Source organism: Symphalangus syndactylus, chromosome 10 (assembly GCF_028878055.3).
Source record: "Symphalangus syndactylus isolate Jambi chromosome 10, NHGRI_mSymSyn1-v2.1_pri, whole genome shotgun sequence".
Taxonomy (NCBI): Eukaryota; Metazoa; Chordata; class Mammalia; order Primates; family Hylobatidae; genus Symphalangus; species Symphalangus syndactylus.
In genome coordinates, this window is record NC_072432.2 from 7288524 (window position 1) to 7303544 (window position 15021).

Here is a 15021-nt window from a genome sequence, read left to right on the forward strand (position 1 = left end):
GATTCTTTTCTCCAATGAGTTGCTTTTGCTTCTTTGTCAATGATCAGGTGACTATATTCATGTGATCCCATTTCTGGGGTCTCTATCCTACCACACTAATCTATTTATCTAGTCTTTACCAGCACTCCATGGTCTAGATTAATGTATCTTTATAAAAAGTCTCAAAGTTGAGTAATACTAGCTCTGCGTTTTCCTGTCCATACATACCTATGATGACATTCATTTTATGAATTAGGCACAGTAAGAAATTAACAAGAATAACTAATAATAAACATAACAATCATAGCAATATACTGAATATACTGTTACAAAAGTTACATGAATGTGTTCTTTCTCTTTCTCAAAATATCTTCCTGTACTGTACTCACCTATTTTAGAACCGCAGTTGGCCACTGGTAACTGAAACTGTGGAAAACTAACGTGCAGTTGGGGGGACTTCTGTTCTGGATGGAATTCTCTATCAAACTCCTATTTTAACTGACTTTCATACACAGCTGGAATGCTTGCTTTTTCAGATATTCTGGCATAGGAGAAGGCTGATAAAAGTTGATTTTGGTGGAAATAGTTCCCCATCATATCTCCAGGGTCTACTCAAAGGAAACCATGCCTCTGTTAGCTGCATGGGCTAGAGGTGGCCAGACAGCAGGATGAGATTTTCCTAGAGACATCTTTCCTGGTTGATAGAGGATAGCATTGACCCTTAAGTATGACCCATAGGTAACTCTTATTCTTCTTCTATTTTCTCCCGATTCTAAACAATGTCTCTGAATTTCAAGTAAAAAATATGAAACCATCATTCACACAATAATGCTGAATTAATTTAAGCTATGTGTAAAAAATGGGTATGTGTTGGGATTTACGATTTGAAATTTTGAAGTTGATGACTATTTACTGGATCGATGACTGACAATTCCTTCTGTTATTGGCATCTGTGGTCCATGAGCACTAGGGTGAAAATCCCATGCCTCTTGAGAAAATCAATCCAAACAATTTCTATTGTGTATGTTAACATTTTGGAAATGATTCAACCACTTGAGCCACTTAAGCATCTCTTGAATCAGAAAGCATCTTTTGGGGATAGAAGGACTCTCTGTACTGGAGGGAAACACGGCACTCCAGGTGGCCCCTGAATCCTTGCTTTCTCGGGTGTCAACGTGTTTAGTGATGCATTGCAAGCAAGCCTTCATGGATATTTCTCCTCCAGTCAACTTCTCGTTCCAGTCTCATTCTACACACATTTCCAAGGGTGAGCCAATGCCATTCCTACTCAGTTCCTCTACTCCACACTGTATAATTCAAAAATGATAACCCAAGATCATCTGTTTTCAACAGAAGTTTCCAGAGTCAGGCCAGTATAGGTTTATCGACAATTATGACACTCCATCTAAATCTTATGACCACTTCCAGAAGGCAGAGAAATAAGCCTACCATTGATATCTATACTGAAGACACACAAAAAAGGGAAGGAGGAAGCTGAAGTACTAAAGAATATGGGTGTATACACACGCACACAGGCACACACACACACACAGGCACACACACATGCACATGCACACACGCACCACACACATGCACACAGGCACACAGGCATGTGCACATGCACATACACACATGCACACACATGCACAAACATGGACACACACACGTGTACACATGCATGCACAGGTGCACACACATACAGAGGAACTAATTCAAAAACAGAGCGATCATCCATTCAAATCTGCACACCTGCAATCCTCCAAATGATTCTTTTCCTAAGCAACAACTTGTAGATAATGAATCATTTTTAAAATCACAGAACTTTGTTTTTGGGGTGTAGACACTTTGCTCAGATAGTAAAGACAGTTAAATCATGCAAAAAAATGTTTATTCTGAAGGTGTCAATTTGAATGCAATTATAGTCCATTCACAAGAAACAGCAAAGAGATGCAGAGCTCAAACCCCTCCTGATCTTTGCATAGAAAAATTGCATAATGATGATGAAGACTCTGATGGGATTTATTTTTTATTTTGTAGGAGGCTGAAGAAGCTGAAGGCAATATCTGTACAGCTACTTATTTATTTGATGCTTACTTATTTTGTACTTATTTTACATGGGGTAGCAAAAATTATGCTGCAATGCCATTGTGAGTACCCCATTCACACAGGTAGAGAGTGTCTGTAGAAAAATACTAAGGATAAAATCAGTGAATCAAAGTTGTTGGCATATATGCATTTCTAGATATTGTCAAATTACTTCCCAATGGATTCTTCTGACATCCTTTATGGACAGTGTATGAGACAATCTGTTTTTCTCTGCCTAAGTTAGATATCTCTATCAATCTATTGATCTATCAACCTATTGAGCTACTCATCTGTCTGTCTATCTATCTATCTATCTATCTATCTATCTATCTATCTATCTATCTATCTATCTCTATCTATCTATCATCTGCCTATATGTCTATCTGTCATCATCTTTATCACTCAAATAGGTGAAAAATTGTGTCTCTATTGGCTTTTCATTTTTATTTCTATTATTAAAAGAGAATTTGGACATCTTTTCATACGTTTAAAAAACAATGTTTTCTTTTCTATAAAATATGTATAGTGTGACGTAGTTTTTTATATACACATACAATTTGAGTATCAACTAATTTTTAGGACTTCAATATATGTTACAATAGATCAACAGCTACAATTCTTGCTATAACAAAAGTTACATTTTTTTTCCTAATTTGTAATTGATCTTTGAACTCATTTGGTGTCTTTTTTTTTTTTTTTTGGTTGTAAAGGTGTGTGTATGTGTATGCATGTGTGTGATCTAGCTTTTCACTTATTTCTTCTCAACTATGACATAGTTTTAGGAAGACAATTCCTACTTTGGGATTCCGTCACATTTTATGCTAGTTCTTTTATGATTTTTATTGATTTATGCTATACTTTCTTATTCAAATCAAAATTACTTTGGTTTAAGTTATAAAGTAATGATTCAAATGATTACTTTCCAGTTGGCTATCCAGCAATATTTATGGATCATTCCCAGTGATGAAAGCATCTGTCATTAATCCTATGCACTAACATGAACGGGTCTCCACTGGACTCTGAGCTGCGCCCCAGCCATGACCTTCCTGTCTGTAAGGTGACACTGCAGAGGGTGCCTCAGAGCAGTGTCACTGCTTCGGACACAGCTCGTGCGCCCCAGGATCGGGTCTACCCAACCTCTCTCTTGGATCTTGATTTCCTTCCAGATTGAGAGCACAGTGGCCGCAGCAGTCCCAGCATTTCTTAAATCCCGGACTGTCTTGCTTTTTTCAAAGGCGAGATCTGGGGCCCCGCTTAGTCCTTATTCCCGTTTCCCAGGGCTTTACCGCAGGTCACTTGAGTTTGGTGCCATGAAGATTCCAGGGCCCATTTCCGACCTGGCAGCATCTGAAGGGGCCCTGGACCCTTCTGTCACATGACCTGAGGCTGATTTCAGGCAACAGTGGAGTCTGAGAGGGTTTACTCTCTCTAAGACAAAGCAGAGCTGGGCACACCCACGGTTAATCCAAGACAGAGTGGCCCTGTACCTCCCGGGCCCTCCCAATTACCACTAAAACATCACAGCATCTCAGAAGCATGGGGAGTCCCTGAAAGGAAGAAAGAAGGAGGTGGGCGCCCTGGAGGCCTCTGCTCAGCACCCTCCATGATCAAGCTGTCAGCATCAGTATAGTGTAATGTCCCGGCACACATGTGGCACAGGACACACGGCCACCGCACTGATCAAGCTGTCAGCATCAGTATAGTGTGATGTCCCGGCACACATGTGGCACAGGACACACGGCCACCACACTGATCAAGCTGTCAGCATCAGTATAGTGTGATGTCCCGGCACACATGTGGCACAGAAGGACACATGGCAGCCCCACAGCCAGATCACACTCAATAGTGAAGGGCTGAGAGCTTTCCCTCTAACGTCGAGAGCAAGGGTAGGGTGCCCTCCACCAAACACACACTTCTATTCACCATCAAAGTGGAAGTGCTAGCCAGAGCAATCAGGCAAGAAAAGGAAATAAAAGGGATCCAAAGACAAAAAGAAGTAGTTAAATTGTCTGTTTTATGATGACATGATCTAATGTATAGAAAACCCAAAAGGCTCCACCAAAAAACTGTTTAGAACTGACAAATATCTATTATAACGTTTGTTTCTCTTTAGTAATAGTATTTAAATTTCATAATTTTCATATTAAACTTTTAATAACATTTCTGTATATTCTATTGGACTTTTAACACAGAATTATATGCACTGGATTATGAGGGTGTTATTCCTTTTTGCAAAAGCTTATAGATTTCATTTTTTTCTTCCTTTATTAAATGGGTTAGCACTTCAGTAATGTACAGAATAAATGTGAGCAGAGAAGGCATCCTCATCTTGATTCAGTGAGAAAGATTTCAACATTTCTCCAGCAAAATCATTATTTCATTATCTTTTTTATTTTATTTTTATTATTATACTTTAGGTTTTAGGGTACATGTGCACAATGTGCCGGTTTGTTACATATGTATCCATGTGCCATGTTGGTGTGCTGCACCCATTAACTCGTCATTTAGCGTTAGGTATATCTCCTAATGCTGTCCCTCCCCCCTCCCCCCACCCCACAACAGTCCCCGGAGTGTGATGTTCCCCTTCCTGTGTCCATGAGTTCTCATTGTTCAATTCCCACCTATGAGTGAGAACGTGTATATACCCTTTCCTTAAGATGAAGTGTATTTAATTAGATTTTTAGAATGCTATTTTAAAATTAATTATGAATGACTTTTTAAATATATCAATTTCATTGTTTAAGGATATTTGAATCTATATTCATAAATGAGTTTGGCCTATATTTTATTGTTATCATTTCTCTGTCAAGATCTGGCATCAGTTTTTTTTTCTGGCATGTTAAATTGGTTAGAGTGTACTTAATAATTCTCTGTTGTCTGAAAAATTTTGTAAAAAATTGGTATTATTCCTTCATTAAATATTTGGTAAAATTCACTAATATAGTTTCTATGGTCCGCAGTTTTCATAATAGTTTCATTTTATTTACAAATTTTATGATGATTTAAATTTCTATATCTATTTGGTCAGGCTTTGTGAAGTATGTTTTTTGAGGACTAATCTATTTAATATGTACTTCAAAATCATGGGCTTTATATTTTCCCTTATAGATTTATATTATATAGAAATATATATTTATATATTTACTCTATATTATTATATAGTTACACTATACTCATTATATATATATATATATTTCTCCTTTAAAAACTTAGAAAGTGGTAATGATATACATTTGTTATTTCTAATATTCGTTATTTCTACTGCCTTTTTTCTCCATCAATGTTCTCAGGGGCTTATCAACATTACACATTTTTTTAAAAAGCTAATTCTAGGTTTTGTTGACCTGCCTAGAGCATATTTATATGTTGTTTGCTGTTCCTTTGATTTCTACTATTATTGCTAATATTTGATCCTTTGTACTTTCTTCTAAAAAGTAAATTATGTAAGCATCCATCTCATTAAGTCTAAAAAGAACAATAAATTATTTTTAAAATTTCATATCAAAATTTATAGTAAGTAAATTTTTAGTTCTGAATTTTTTCTAATATCTTTTATCACAGATTATTCTTTATCATATGGGCAAGTGAGATGTACTGTCCTCAATTTCCAAATTTATATGGATGCTGTAGAAGTATTGTTTGAGATTTGCAGGATGAAGTGCGTACCCTTTGTATGGCCTTAAACCTTTGCAGTGTGTTGGGCCTTGTATGGCATTATTGAAACCAGAAAGCTCTAGTAACAATTTCGTAGATTATTTATTTGTTAAAAATTTAAGTAATAAATATTCGGAAGTAAATATATTAAAAATATATCTCTGGTGACTGTCCAGGCAGGGTGGCTCATGCCTGTAATCCCAGCACTTTGGGAGGCTGGAGTAGCAGGATCACTTAGATCCCGGAGTGTGAAAGCAGCTGGCAACGTAGTGAGACCGTGTCTCTATAAAAAAAAGAAAAAAATAAAAATTAGCAGATGTGGTGGTGCATGCCTATAGTCCCAGTTACTTGGGAGACGGAGGCGGGAGGATGGCGTCAGCCCCGGGGAGGTTGAGGCTGCAGTGGGCACTCTAGCCTAAGTGAAAGACCCTGTCTCAAAAAACAAGCAAAACCCCCCAAACCCCAAACAAACCAACAGAAAAAATACATTTCTGGCATCTAAAAGTTTATGGATATTAGAGAAACAGGGAATAAACAAGTAAAAGCATGGTTAAATAATTAAAACTCTAGCAAAATCATAGTAAGAGAGGTAAAGTAAAATATGGCTTACAGTTTGGCCAAGTATGGAATTTCCTGTGCGATGTACACACATTTTCTCCATGGCTGACACCTAACGTTTTTCTGTAGGTAAAGTGTATATATTCAAGCAAGGCTGAAGCATTTGTGATTCGTTGTGGGGACATAGGTCATGTCTTCCGAGTAGATCAGTATCTTCTGCTTCTAAAAAGTGTGGGAAATGGTGTGCAGTGTGTGCAGAACACACTGTTTTATGTTTTGATTAAGTTTTGTTATGTCAAAGTAAACACCGACCCCTCCATTCCTGATAAATCACCTAGAAAAATGTGGCCGGCCGCAGGCCGTTCTTGGCCCATTCTGAGCACTAAGGAGGCAGGGATGAAAATGTGATAGCGAGAGGCAATTTGACAGATACTGATGGTGAATCCCACAGTTCAGGACTCCAACAAGGGAGAGGAAGGAAAATAACAGAGGGAAAGTGGGCACTGGGAGGTGAGATTCTAGTCTCGCCACCTCTGTCTATCCTGCATGGGAGAGCCATTGAAAATACTTGGTGAAACACTTTTCCTCATTTCTACATATCATTAAAAATAAAATTCAGTTTTTTTTTACTCACATTTTCTTTAACACACTCTAACCAATGTGATATAAAAACCTAACTGCTGGAATGAAAGATTAACAGGTTAATACAGAGATGGGAAACATTCTTGAAGCCTAGAAAACTAATTCAATCGAACACATTATTGAACACACTACGTCCTCCCAATAGTAAATGTTGAAAGTCACAGAAACAGATAACGCCCCACTGCACAACAGAAATTAATAAACTTTAAACAAGGCATAATTTTAAAATGGTGTCTTTCTATTCTGTCCTTCTTGCAAAACAGAAAAATAAAATATTTCATTAATGTAAAAAAAAACTGGTACTAAATTTTGTTGGCTTTACATTTCTAAGAACAGAAATACAAGAAATATTAACACATTAAAAGGCCCAGTGTACTTCCTCATTCTAGAAAAACAAATTTAAAAACCAGAGGAAGAACTATTAAGAATCAGATTGCATCATGTTACATTAGACAAGTGGAAAAATAAAGTCCAACGATAGCAAAGATTTTCCTATAAGAAAAGGTAAAACCAAATTCAACCTTCGCAAATGCAATTGTTCTTTATGAGAATAAATGCAAATATCTGGATTTGTATAGCATCCAGGATATTTTCCTTATGATTCTACCAGATGTAAATCTAACCCCACATGTTTTTCAGATCAGTCCTGATATTATTTGTGTCTCTCTCCATAAGGTTGAAAAGAAAGTCATTACCCAATGTAATAAGAAATGTAGATTTATTCATCGACCTGTTCCAAATGGTGCCTAATCACTTGTTATTCTGTCCTTTCGCAACATTCTTTGAATGTCAAAGAATTTTAGTATTTGAAATTATCATTAAATACAAACATCATGCTGAAATTTTCAAATATGGTAGCATCGTGATTCTCCCCATCTGCACGAATGTCTCAGTGATCATAATTATTCTCACCATCACTGAACTTCTTAGTTACTGCATACTTAATGTATAGTGACAAGCTCACCCAGGCCATTTGCCTGATTTTCTATTAATCTTACAACAACTCTGAAGTTGATGGAGTTTAAAACGACATGCAGATAGAAAGTGAAATGCTGTTCCCCTTCCTGTGTCCATGTGTTCTCATTGTTCAATTCCCACCTATGAGTGAGAACATGCGGTGTTTGGTTTTTTGTCCTTGCAATAGTTTACTGAGAATGATGGTTTCCAGCTTCATCCATGTCCCTACAAAGGACATGAACTCATCATTTTTTATGGCTGCATAGTATTCCATGGTGTATATGTGCCACATTTTCTTAATCCAGTCTATCATTGTTGGACATTTGGGTTGGTTCCAAGTCTTTGCTATTGTGAATAGTGCCACAATAAACATACGTGTGCATGTGTCTTCATCACACACTGCAGACGGTTGTGGGGTGGGGGGAGGAGGGAGGGACAGCATTAGGAGATATACCTAATGCCAAATGATGAGTTAATGGGTGCAGCACACCAACATGGCACATGTATACATATGTAACAAACCTGCATGTTGTGCACATGTACCCTAAAACTTAAAGTATAATAATAATAAAATAAAATAAAATAAAAAATAAATTTGAGAAGCATAAAAAAAAAAGAAGTGAAATGCTGGTAATTTGAGACTGCCTCACTTTGGTATCCAGATGCAGTCTTTTTACTGAGTATACAGTTTTACTCTTAGTGGTGGGTGGATGCTTTACCCAGGAGTGGACAACGGGAATTGGAGTGATTCTTAGAGGGAAGTGGGCAGGCATTGCACATGGTGGACAAGGATGGAAATGACTTTCTGATAATGGAGGTGGAAGACAATGGTCTCTGGTTTTCATTGTTGTTTTTGAAATTTTGTCTGAGAGTTTTGCAAAGATCAGAAGGGACGTGATTATAAGGTAAAAGGGGAAAATGGACAGATTCAAATTAATTGGAGCAAATCTCAGCTAATTAACTGGGATCCTTGGGCCCTTATTTAGTGAGACTATATATTCAGTACTTTGTCACAACTCCCAAAATACACGAACGTTTGCCATGCATGTAAAAGTATGGAGATTTTACTGAATACTTTTTGGGAAAGTGGAAGCAAAGAATGCCTTGCACAAGACATGGAGATCTTGAGTTATTTTCTCTTTAAACATCTCTGCAATTGTACGCAAATCACTTCTCAGTTGCCCGTGGCCTGGCTTCTTTCTCTTTAGTCCATATGACATTTGTATTCCAAGTGTTCTCAAGAGATAGTTAGCTCTGAATATTCAGGTAAAACCCAAAACCTAGTAACTTAGCAGATTTGAAAAAGTCCTGTGGAAAGTATTTTAAGAGTATGTATCTTGCTCTGCCATGCCCTGGGGGCCTCACCCATGAATCTGAGGATATTATTAGGTATTAATTCAGGAGGACCAGTGGCCTCTACTGGAGAGTGGGGAGTGAGGTCTGCCTCTAATAAAAGATTTTCTTGGCCGGGCGCGGTGGCTCACGCTTGTAATCCCAGCACTTTGGGAGGCTGAGGCGGGCGGATCACGAGGTCAGGAGATCGAGACCACGGTGAAACCCCGTCTCTACTAAAAATACAAAAAAATTAGCCGGGCGTGGTGGCGGGCGCCTGTAGTCCCAGCTACTCAGGATGCTGAGGCAGGAGAATGGCGTGAACCCAGGGGGCGGAGCTTGCAGTGAGCCGAGATTGCGCCACTGCACTCCAGCCTGGGCGACAGAGCGAGACTCTGTCTCAAAAAAAAAAAAAAAAAAAAAAAAAAGATTTTCTCCATAGCCTTGGGTCATTTGTCACATTTGCTTATTTTACTTTGTTTTCTGACTTACCCTGCTTCACAAGCTCGAGCAGCAGGATAAAAATCAATTTTTTTTTCTGTGTAGAAGAAAACAATGACAGTCAGGAACAGAATATAAATCAGATGATCTGATAAAGGGTGGGTCAGGGTAATATCCCAATGCCTGAAATCACTCTTTCTTTGACTACAAGTTGCATGCATTTGTAAGGCCTGAGAACTACAACTACATTTCAAACTGATCATAATAGAGCTATAAAAATCAGACAACAAGCACCACTCACCACGCATGAGATGCAGGAATAGCATTTGCTATAGCGATAGGTCTTCTGCTGATAAATTTGCGAAAGAACAGCATTGGATTAGCTAAAGTCATTAAGATTTTTAAAGCTGGTGAAATTTTTTGCCTCCTCAAATAGGAGGTGCAGCTTTTCATGAACACATGTACATCTCAGGGTGAGGTCCTTGTATTTTTCATTATATAAATCATATGTTATATGTTACATTACATACTACTGGGACAATTTCATGCAACCATATAGCTGGAAATTGCATAAACTCTGATGTTGCTGTTTATATGAACTGTGAGACTGGTGCCTCCTGAGGAATATTGCACATGGTAATTTCTGGAGACCTGCAGCGCATTGTCATACGTATATATGATATGTAACATATATCATACTTATTGGCACATTATCATATATATATAAAATGTCATATATTTATATATATATCATACTATATCCCACCCTCTCTTTCCTCTCTCTCACATTTGTGAATATTTGATGATGTTTAGAAAAACAACAGTAGGAGAAAACCGTGCCCATGGTTCACAGCGGACATACATGAATGTTACAAAATGTGACAGTTCTACCATTTCAATCATGAGATTCTATTTTTCAGCTTCCAAAGTAGGATATGAGGATGGCCCAGTAGGACTTAGTGGGGAGGGACCTTCTCTGTGTATTACCACCCATGAATGATGTGCTGTGGATACCGAAAGAGTCATGTTATACAAGTCATTTTCTACAAATTCTTTTATTGTTATCTAGAAAAAATGCACAAATGCATCTTCTTACAAAAGGTAAGAGGAAACTCAAATAATATGAACACTGCTAATATTAATGAGAGTAATAATAACATAATTAACAACTATCCAGAGACACAGAATAGTGAACTAGATTAGTCTTCAACATTGAGATAAGTCGGAGCTATTTTCAGTCAGGATACTTAATTATATTTAAGTACAAAACTCTGGAGAATCTATGCTGTTTTATAGGATAATTAATTTTTATTTCTTTTATTAAAATTGTGTTTCAATATATTTCCTCATGGGAAAGAACCCTATAACTGGGATAAATGCTTCCCAACCCACTCTCCACTGGAGTCAGGTGGATTCAGGGGGAACAGTTTCTCAGGATGACCTTCCCATAATTCCCTCCCCAGTTTCTCATGATGACCTTCCCATAATTCCCTCCCCATTGGCTTCGACGTTCTCTGAGAGATGCTCCTTGAATAATGGTGCCTAAGGGAATGCAGCTCTTAGACTTGGATTCGCTAATGTTCAAACATTTAGTCTGTTTACTAAACAATCACACATGATGCCGTGAGACCCTTTGGAATTCAATGGTGACATACAATTGAAAGATGGTCACATTTAGTTTTGATTTATTAAAAGGCTAACACTTCGATTATCAATACAGTACATTGATCATATGAATAATGATTTATCTTACCTTACCTACTGGGTAGCTGAGGCATGTGCTTCTTCCTATGAGAATCTGTTTTGGTCTTGTGCATTGCATTTCACAGGGCTCATGTCAAAAGCCACATGAGATTACTCAAATTTGGACTATTTATTTATTTTCGGGTTTCCCCCCTTTTAATTAGATCAGGACTTTTCGATACCACACTCTGCCTTGAAGCATAGGCCCTGGCATCTCACTCTTTCTGAGTTCAGTTGAGTAAGGAAACAAGTTGAGAACGTCATCTACTGCATTGAACAATCACGCTCAGGTGGAGACAAATGCGTGTTTAAAAACATTTCCTCTGAATCTTTGCCTGAAAGGGCTTTTTTTTTTTTCCAATGAATTAATATGCTTTTATAATTTTATGCTAAAATACGACAAACAAAAATATATTTTTTTTAACTTTTACGAAAGAAAGTCCTCCAGTATCACGTCTTCAAGGAAATTGTCCCCAACTTTTCCAGATAGTGCCCATTTATTATGCCATGACATCATTTTCTTTCCTCCAGACCACAGTTTTTAAAGGTACATTCATCATATAATTATTTAACTTCGATTTAGCCAGCCACAGTGTAACCTATAAAGGCTCATATATGTGTTTTTAAATACCATTCATTTTCTAGCGGCCGTAAAAGCTGTGGAGCACAGGTAGAATTTAAAGAAGTAAACATTGTCAAAGTAATCAATACATCAAGATATACTTTTAGTATTAATAGCTTCCCTGGACTATTTTTCAAATATATAATTCCTACCCTTAACGTTCATCTATTTTTCTCTGGCTTTATTTTTTTGAGAAAAAGTCATTTCAAAAACTGATATTTCCTTTTTCCAAAATTATTCTTTATCTATCTATCTATCTATCTATCTATTTATCTATCTTCTATCTATCCATTTATCCACATATTTATCTATCATCTATCTATATCATTAGTAACACTGTTTACTGAATTTTAAAAGTGGTAGTATTAAAAATATTGATCAAGGCTGGGCACTGTGGCTTACACCTGTAATCCCAGCACTTTGGGAGGTCAAGGCTGGCTTGACGCCAGGAGTTTGAGACCATCCTGGCCAACATGACGAAACCCCATCACTACTAAAAATATAAAAATTAGCCAGGCATGGTAGTGAATGCCTATAATTCCAGCTACTAGGGAGGCTGAATCAGGAGAGTCACTTGAACCCAGGGGGCGGAGGTTGCCGTGAGCTGAGATCCTGCCACTGCACTCCAGCCTAGGCAGCGTATCGAGACTCTGTCTCAAAACATTTTTTTTTATCAAGTCTTTCTAATAATTTCCAGTTATTTGCTATTTATTGAGAAAATTAGCATATTTTTAAGAAAAATAGGAAATTTTGCCTGTAAATTGCATTTGGGGTGGTTATCTCTAGCTAAACTATTCTTTCTGACACGTGGTCTGCCATGAGTAGTGACTTCAAACTTTTCCATTAGTTTTCCACATAGTTCACTGTCCACGGCATTATGTGTAAGTTGAATTCTGTTTTAGCTTATGATAATCTAAGAGAAATCACATTACATTTTCCTCACATTTCTAATAACATTGACATTATAAAACGTGTTTGTGTCACGGATCAATTTTTTAAAAATTCAATGATAAGATATTTAATGGGAGATCTTAAAATTTAAATAGTTAGCTTAATATTAATTTCTGTTTAGTTTTTATCCATAGAACATTGTTAATGTCATTTGTCAATGTCTCAATATTTCATAAATTGTAAAAAGAATAAATGTTCTGTTTTATTTTATATCATATGACTTAATTTCTCTGTGATTTCTATATCTTTGCCAGTTTCCTTCATTTAATTAAATAAATCTTCAACAAATCAATAATCATGGTTTAACAACTGAACTATTTCTTATGAAACAAAATTGGTGTGTCTGGTAGGATGTATTTTATGAAAACCAAATAACTCTAGTAATTACGTTGTAAAATGATTATTATTTGTTCATTAACTTTCATCAGAGTAAATTTAGAAGACTCCATAAGAATTTCAAACCGCTTCATATCCTCTGGACTCGAGGCTAACCAACAAAGTTTAAATTTTCTTCCACAGTACATTGTTTAAATTTCCTTCCATAGTTCATTGTTTCAATCTTTGGTATTTAATTTTCTGTGAACATTATTTGGCATATAGTAGAAAACATTTAAAATATTTTATTTTTTATTGTATCAGTCAGAGAAAATTTCATGGGGCAAATCAGTGCCAAAATAAAACCTTCAGAAACTTTTCCAAGATTTTGACTAAAACCATATATTTTTCTATAAATTTAATACTATGATGTCTACTAAAATCCAATAATTTTTCACCCATAGTTTTTTACCAAATGGAAACTTTAAAACACAAACAAACCTTTGATACATAATTTCATATGCTGATCCTTCCGGTTCCATGAGATTAAAAAATGAAATTATCTTAAGGTCTGAATTTTACATTTTAAGAAAATTATTTAAACACATTTATTTATAAGAAGTAAATATTCATAGGTTATTATTTAAAATGCATTATCTTAATTGTTGATTTTTAAAATTTGATTTTCTCATGAAAATAGATATCTATTTTTAAAGCAGGTAAAGCATATATCTATCTATTAATATTGTTTTCAAGCCTTAGTAAATCATAAGTGTCTGAAAGTGCATGGTTATTTTTAACTATTAAGTACATATGGTTAAAAACTGTCATATTGGTTTCTGTGTTATTTGTTTGCTTTTTTAACACTCTTAAAAAATAATTTGTTTTTTAGTATAGTGTTTTAATTAAAAATTTAATTTGTTTACATCATTTCTTCATTAGTGATTGCACATTTTGCCCATTAAAATCTGTACCTTAAATCAACTATAATTCTATTCCGATGAAGTATCTAAGTATCAGCACTTTCAGGTTTTATTGATATAACTCTTGAGCACCATTTGCCTTCAACATTATGTCACCAGCAGTACAACTCCACTCACATATTTTTTTGAAATAAGTTTGTTCAATTTTACTGATTCTTATGGACAAAATATAGTCCTGCCTATTCTGATTTCTATGATGTCATAAATATTCCAGACTATTTTCGTTACTAGTATTATTGCTTTTCCCCCAAGCTGTTTGAAAGATCTAAATTTTTTCTTAATGTTTTATTAAAGATTCTCCAATTTATAAATATATGCATTGCATAGTAAGTACTTACACAAGTGCTGTCCATGTGGATATTAAAGGCAATGAAAAACATATTTTATCCAGGAGTAGTAGAAACAACTAAATAATGAGTATAATAAAACTGATAATTCTAATACTGCAGTTTAGAACATATTACAAAGAATGTGCAGTTCAATCATTCTGTCTATGTGATCTCAGATCCAATAGATCAGAAGATATGCTCATGATTTTACCACTGACCTCAGTAACTACTTACCAAGTGGCACAGAAATACGTTAAACAAAAGCCATACCAGTGCTTACTGGCTGAAAACAAATCATGGCATGATCTGTCATTTCCATGACTCCCTCCTAGAAATCATTCACTGTTGAATCCATTGATATCCCAGGTAAACAATCCCAACAATCTGTCATCTAACTTTGTTATATGAACTCTTTGAGAGAGTGTTTGTT

The 15021-nt window shown here is 36.0% G+C and overlaps 1 long non-coding RNA gene across 1 annotated transcript in view; it reads left to right on the plus strand.

Annotated features, from left to right (window-relative positions):
• Nucleotides 1–15021, plus strand: part of LOC129491808 (uncharacterized) — a 146954-nt gene that overhangs the window by 105265 nt on the left and 26668 nt on the right. The gene's annotated exons all lie outside the window — the stretch shown is intronic.